At 43.2% G+C, this 6,063-nt stretch overlaps 1 protein-coding gene across 1 annotated transcript in view; it reads left to right on the forward strand.

The window, feature by feature from the left end:
* The window catches only part of LOC309702227 (protein NLRC3-like), a 50,669-nt gene extending 50,482 nt beyond the window's left edge, over nucleotides 1-187 (forward strand). The window contains exon 9 of the mRNA XM_082526757.1: nucleotides 1-187. This exon is cut by the window's left edge and continues 701 nt beyond it. The gene's annotated coding sequence lies outside the window, so the exon portion shown is untranslated.
* Nucleotides 188-6,063: the final 5,876 nt, after the last annotated feature.

Here is a 6,063-nt window from a genome sequence, read left to right on the forward strand (position 1 = left end):
TTCTTCAGTCACAAACAAACAGGAAGTGATGTCACATGTGTTCCTGTCCACACAGCAGAATGAGTCTATTGCTGACAGTGATGTACAAACAGAGTGAGCATTTCTGAGGCCCAAAATAAACTGAGTAGTTCACTGAATGAACAATGGACTGTGAGCTCAGTTCCTTCATCATTAGTATGGATTATATATGTATATGTATTATATTAGTATCATATATATCAGGTGCTGCTGCTTTCAGTCATTGTGCAAATGTGCTGTTTGTAAGCTTGTAAAGCTGCAGTCAGCTGAGACTGAAGAAGTCACCTGATCAGTGAGCAAACGTTTCTGAAAACGTCCAGATGAACAGAATCAACCTTTTGGGATCAGCCAGCAATGCAGCATCATTGTTGTTCAGCTTCAGAGGTTTGCAGGAATGAACTGATGACCAGAAACAGCTGCAAAGTCCAAGAAAATACCAGCTGGAGTTCAGCTGCATTTGAAGAAGTCAAAGAAAAGTAAGGATGGCAAAGGGCGACGTTTTCTTCCAAAGAGCTGCAAACATGGTCGACGCCTCATTAGAAGAATCATCTGGACATTTGTGAGGAACTCTAACCAAGAAAGCAACGTCACACAGATCCAACAGACAGTTTCCATGACTGCAAGTGTTGAGTGGAAAAATGCTACATTGCATTATTGCATCCTCTCACCACAGGAGGCGCTGTTGGCACCACTGATTGCTGATCAGCTGTTCTCTGATGATCTGATTGATACTGTGAATAACGGGACTCACTGAACTCTGTGACACAGTGAAGATTACAGAGTTTAACTTCACCCTTTAAGACTGACCACAGAACCAAGTCCGCCAGAGCTTTTGTTATATTTTTACATGCTGTGGAGCCATTTGTAGGAGCATTTCAAGTTGCTATACATCAATACAACTGTTATAGCCCTAATTTTAATAATATGTATGCATTAAGTCCATAGTAACTACATAAACTGCAAAAAAACCTCTGCTCATCCATCTCTGTGTGTATCAGGATACATTTGGTTCATAATACACAGAAAAATCAGAGTTATTACCTGTAATAAATGTGAAAGATTCCTGCAGTGATAACCAGGCAGGACTGAAACACATCCAAGCTGTCACCACGGTAACAGCAGCGTCCATCCACAGGTGAGGGGAGGAGCAAAAAGAGGGACTTTGACCATTTTATACTAAAAACACTCAACTAATGTTTCTAATATGAAACAAATAAGCCCACATTAATGTGAGCGTTTATTAAATAATAATAATGATGATTTCCTCCTGATCTCATTTCCACAGCAGAGAAAACTGTGGTGTATATTGAGGTGGAGGGTGTGGTCTGTGGCTCAGGTGTAGAGTGAGGGTGGGGTGCACCACAGCAGCATGCTGGGACTGCTGAGGGTGGAGGAGGGAGTGATGATGACATCAGAGCTGCAGCACAGAGACCAGTGAACACACAGTCTGTTCATCTTTGCATAGATACAATATACAGCACAATATTGAATGACAGACACGCTGTGGGAGCTTCCACAGATACACTGACGTCAGCATCCAGAGTCCTCCTGCTGCTCCCCCCTCAGAGCCCCGTGATCAGCACCAACACATTCAGTTAGATGACAGAGTCCAGCTGCAGCTAGAATCAGCTCCCCTCTGTGAACAACAGCACAGCGTCAGTGTTTCACACTCAGTGAAAGGAGGAAACAGCAGAAGAACACCATGTGTGCTACGTTTCCCAGGACACACTACAAACTGCACAAATACAGAGCAGCACGTGGAAGGACCTGGAGCTGCATTTACAGAGCTGCAGACAGCGTGATGTCCTGTATGGACAGGTGGAAGGAAGCAAGTCCTCAGCTGGAACACTCGTGTTTGTCCACAGACAGGAAACACAGCAGGAAACTTCCTCACAGAAGTGCAGCTCATGGATAACACACTTCCTGTCAGTCAGAATGAGGCTGCAGCCAAACACAGAAAGGTGTTTTTGTCCAGATGAGCCCAGAGAAGAAACACGAGTGTTCACAGACATCAGAAGCTCAGAGAGGTGAAACATGAGGTTGGAGTCCTCGTCAGCATCCAGAAGAGCTGCTGTGAAACCCTGAGTACTCATGACAGACTCTGATGGCACAAACACATCATGATTCAAACAGAAAGACAAACATGGAGCTCCTGATCCTCCTGCATGAGAACAAGCTGACATGAGCGCTGTGTCTGAGAGTGTCTCCCTGTCACAGTGACAATAACACAGCTGCTGCTCACAGTCATTAAACTGACCTGAGGTCAGCTGTGCTCCTTACATATGAACCATGTGACCTCACATCAGTGCTGTGGATGACTGTAGTCATAGAAGAGTAGAGCTGTAGCAGGTGGTGTGAGGAGGAGGTGGTGTATTCTAGTTAACGCAGTACTGAAACACTCCAGCAGAGGGCGCTGTTAAGTCCTTATTGTAACACAGTTACTGTGTGCAGTTAGACTTCATACATAATCTGCACTTATTTCCATCAGACATGCTGTCAGTCAATGATTGGTTTCTATTGATTCTACTTCCTGTTGACTCGTTTGATGACAGTGAAACAATCACAGCTGATTGTGTGATGATGTAAACTGTCACTGTTACATTCAGTGTGTGTGACATAATGTTAGTGCAGGCTGATAACAGCCTGGTTCTGTTAGAAACACATGAACGTGTCCATAGATCAGTGTGTGTTTAACATGAGAGCTTCAGCCCTGCTGATGTGTTAAATAAAGACATGCAGGAAAACTGATGAGACTCTGAAATAACTCTTTATATTTATAATGTAACTCTGCATCAAAAGAACAACAAAGGATCCCAGACAGGTTTCTGTGAACAAAGACCATTCTGATGTTTCTGTGTTTCTAACACTTTGACATTATTAGTAAACAGACTGCAGTGAGCAGCATTTATAAAGAGCTTCTATATAAAGATATGACAGCTGTTTGACAAGTTTATCACTCTGTGTTTGGACCTGATCAGTCCAGCTGTTTACTTGAAACATGTTCATTTACCTGTTCTGTTATATTCATGTTCTTGTCTCTGTTGAAAACACATTTTAATGTCCCTCAGATTTTTCTCCCAGATGAATAAATATAAAAATGACACAAACTGACTGCAGCTACTTTTTGTCCTTTCTGTCAAAAACCTTCATGTGACTCATGAGAGACACGTTTCAGCTGTTTGTGACAGATCAGAGGCCAACAAGTCATTTATAACACTTTCCATCATTGTTTAAAGTTCTCAGTGTTTCTGTGTTGCTGCGTATAGGATCTCCCAGCATCATCACTGTGCTGTCCAATCATTGTGTGCGAGGTTACCCTTATAGTGCGATGTGTGTTTGCACAAAGAGAAGCATGTGTGTCAAATATAAATAAGCACAGAACAGAAACAGCTGCTCGTTTCTTGTGTTTAGAGTCAAGTTAGTGTTTTGTGTCTTTGTTTGAGGCCTGATGTCGAGCAGAGGTGTGTGTAACTGCACTGCTCTGTTATATGTGTGAAGTGTGTGCTTCTCTTCAGCATCATCTTTGTCACTGCTGATTCCTTTGTGTCATCATGTGTTGAGAAGAGAGAACAGTTATAACGGAGGAGCAAAAGGAAGCCCTGAAATCTGCATCAACAAGGAAGTGTTGGCTCACCAGTGATCCCAGCAGAGCCACTGGTTTGGCTCCAGTTGTTCTAGATTCAATGATGTTGTTGCTACAGATACATGACGGCTGTTTGATCCTCGACATGTTTAAAGGTGTCCAGTCCTGAGACACTGGGGCTGGAAACAGCTGTGATGTCATTGGACTGTCACACAGACAGAAGTGCATGAAGTGAGCAGCCGAGGAGCCGCTGATGTTTTGGATTCAACAGCATTTGAAAGGTCGACACAGACACATTTGCACACAGAAAGCTGAATCTGTCATATGCCACAGTGAACTCACTGTTCAGTGTTTTTCAGGAAGCTTCTTAACTGCCTCTGCTGCCAAACAAGCAGCTGATGTCCTTGAGAAGAAGCTGAAGAAGTCTTCAACAACAAATACAGGAAGTGGACTTTCAAATACTAGATTCACTTTAGACTCACAGAGAAATGACTCAACCAGCTGTGTTTGACTATATGAAAGGTCAGTGTGTGTCTGCACACAGACTGTTGTGTTGGACTGTTATTCAGTTGTCTGCTGAATGTTTTCAAATGTCTGCATCTCAGCTGTGATGAGGCTGGAGGTCATGGGAGGCCACCGTAGCAGCCTCTTCAACATCATGACATCATCATAAATGCTGCTGGACTGTTGATGGGCTGACGGTGAAAAAGCCGTCGGGAAGGAAACAGAAGACATTTCAGAGGCTGCAGCAGATTTCTTTGATTCGGGGCCTTTTTCAGCTTTATTGGACAGAGCAGTGAAGATAAGTGACAGCAAAGCAGAGAGAAAGGGGGCGTGGCCCGGGTCAAAGCCAGGCCAGCTGCTCTCCACCTCGTGGTCACCTGCTCATCCTAGTGAGCTCCACCAGCAGCCCTTTCACACACTTTACACTGTCAAACACTGTGTGTGGACCTCAGCTAACAACAGGCTACATTTAAGTCTGGACTACATGCTTTTATATTGTTTTTATTCCATCAGCAGCTCAACATCATGAGCAGCTTTGACATAAAGACATCAAACTCAAGCTGACTTTAAACTACTTTTAATACAGGGGCTCAAAAACAACAACATCTTTATTATATATCAGGACACAAAGTCATTTCATCTCAAAGGGAAACAGCTTTATTTGGAATAACCAGCACTATCAACTGGTTTGGGATCTCCACCAGTTTCATGTCTTTGCAGCTTCTCCAACAAAGTTCCTGTAAAATCAGCATGTTTGTCTTTATTGGTTTGATAGTGATTGATTATTCAGTCCCAATCTGCTGTCATCTAAAGAACAAAATGATGTTTCTATGAGTCACAAAGCTCCAGATGTTGTCGGCTTCACAAAGAAAACAAAGAACTTAAACACAAAGTGTTTGGAGCCAAAATGTTCCCAAGCTGCTCTTTTTGAAATGGCAGAGGTACAGTGGTGTCTAACAGCACACTGTGGAAGGCAAACATGTTATTGTTGGATGAAACTTCATGAATCCTTTGTAGATTTGAGCTGTTGGAGCCTTTCTTTTCTCTTCAGGTGTACAGATGCTGAGGAGGCAGGTGAAGCAGGTGGAGCTGTTGTGATGCTGGCAGAGGGTGTGTCTTAGTAACTCTGTGAGGCAGAACTGGATCCAACATTGTGGATGTGTTGATGTTGGAGCCATTAAGAGTCTCTGGCCACACTGTAGGATTTCCCTTTGATCCACTGTGGGGGCATTTTGGAGTCTGTCAGTGAAACTCTTCATGTTTGTGTTTGACTCCAGTTTATAGAAACAGAGAAATGTGTCATGCTTTTGTTCGGCCTCCACAAATACACACATTTGTTCATTGGTTGGACTTTTTGGAAGGAGACACATTGAAAACCATGTTAATAAGATCTTGTTGTTTCCTGTGGATCCGACACAGAGAGTGGACTTCAGACAGAAAGCGTGGAAGAGATTTTAGAGGCCGTGTGTGGCAACAGGAAGTTTCTGTGTGTTTGCTGATCTTACATGTGGAAAACAACACGTGATGTTTGTGAAGTTCTACAATGATCATTGTTCTCACAGCATTTTGAGTGGGAACAGTTCAAACTGGGAGTAGTGGGAGTTATTTACTGATTGAAACAAGCTGAATGTTTCTGTGACGATGAAGATCAGCAGCTCAGCTGATCAATGAACTGACATCTATCAGTCGTTTCATGAGATGAAGTCATCAGCAGACATTTGTTCTGACTGTGTGATGAATGTCAGAACGTCAGGGCTCTGCTTTAGTCACTGCTTGATGATCATTGGCTCATTGTTGAATCCAGGGGCCCAGTCTGACCTCTGACCTTTGCTGCAGGTCTTCTGTGTTATCTCCACTTTCATGTCTGATCTTCTGCTGTATCGTCCAAAATAAACATCTGGATTATTTCCAACACTTCAGCAGATCTTTAGTTTGGGCAGTGCAGCACAGAATAACAC

This window comes from Aulonocara stuartgranti (genome assembly GCF_965226115.1).
Source record: "Aulonocara stuartgranti genome assembly, chromosome: 3".
Lineage (NCBI taxonomy): Eukaryota > Metazoa > Chordata > Actinopteri > Cichliformes > Cichlidae > Aulonocara > Aulonocara stuartgranti.